A 1,290-nucleotide genomic window follows, 5' to 3' on the forward strand; every position below is an offset into this window, starting at 1 on the left:
CCCGTATCATATTGTGATGAGGCGCTTGCGCAACTGGGCGCCTCCTCCAACAGCGTCCCTGGACCCCGACTTCCTAGACGAAGTAGTGGGGGCCCTCTTTCCATGGGGAGAAGCATGTATTCCCCCCTACGAGGGCCCCCCCACGGACGGGGAGGATGAGTCGGTCGGGGTCACCGAGGTGGAGATCGATAGAGCCGTCAAGAGGCTCGGCGCCAAGAAAAGGGCGCCGGGCCCCGACGGCATCCCAGGCACAGCATGGGCCTTGGCGATGACGGAGGAGGAGATGAAGAGTCGCACAATGCGGCTTTTCACCTCCTGTTTGAGGACCGGGGTGTTCCCCAGCCCCTGGAAGAGGGCCAATTTGGTCCTCTTCAAAAAGGTGGGCAAGTCGGAGGACAGCCCTTCCGCATTTAGGCCGATATGCCTGCTGGACGAGGCGGGCAAATTATTCAAAAGAATAATACACGCCCGCCTCGTCCGGCACCTATCCCGGAGTAGTCCGACGCTCAGTTCAGAGCAATACGGCTTCCGGGAGGGACGGTCGAGTGTGGACGCGATATTACGCGTCCGGTCCCTCTCGGAGGCCGTAGTGAGGAGGGGGGAGAGTTGTGTTGGCGGTGTCCTTGGACATCGCCAACGCTTTCAACCCCCTCCCTTGGGACCGGGTGGCGGGTTTGGCCCATTTCAGGGTCCCCTCCCCCACCTGGTCTCAATTATTAGGGACTACTTCCGGGATAGAAGACTAGAGTTCCGGAACAAAGCGGAACTCCAGTGCGGAAGGGTGGTATACCGCGGTGTTCCCCAGGGGTCCGTATTAGGACCCCTATTATGGAACATCGCGTATGACCAAGTCCTCCGTCTTGCCCTTCCCCCCGGCTGCAGTGTCGTCTGCTACGCAGACGACACAATGGTGCTGGCCGGGGGCAGGGGCTGGAGGAGCGCCCTGGATAAGGGTAGAATGGCGGTAGACCAGGTGGTAGGCTCCCTGAAAAGGATGGGCCTCAAGGTGGCTCCCCTCAAGACAGAACTCATGTTCTTTCACGACAGGAGGAGGGGACCACCGAAGGCCCGTGTCCGGATCGACGGTGTCTCCGTGAAGACGGGTCCCTCTGTTAAATATCTGGGACTCGTCTTGGATGGTAAATGGGGGTTCCAGAAGCACTTTGAGCTTCTGGCCCCCAAGTTGGGCAGGGTGGCCAACATGTTAGGTGGCCTCCTGCCCAATCTCGGCGGCCCTAAGAGGAAGGCACGGCGGCTGTATGCCGGCGTCGTCCAGTCCATGGCCCTGTA

This window comes from Odontomachus brunneus, unplaced genomic scaffold (genome assembly GCF_010583005.1).
Source record: "Odontomachus brunneus isolate Ranch 3 - 2012 unplaced genomic scaffold, Obru_v1 Obru_scaffold_181, whole genome shotgun sequence".
NCBI classification, from domain to species: domain Eukaryota; kingdom Metazoa; phylum Arthropoda; class Insecta; order Hymenoptera; family Formicidae; genus Odontomachus; species Odontomachus brunneus.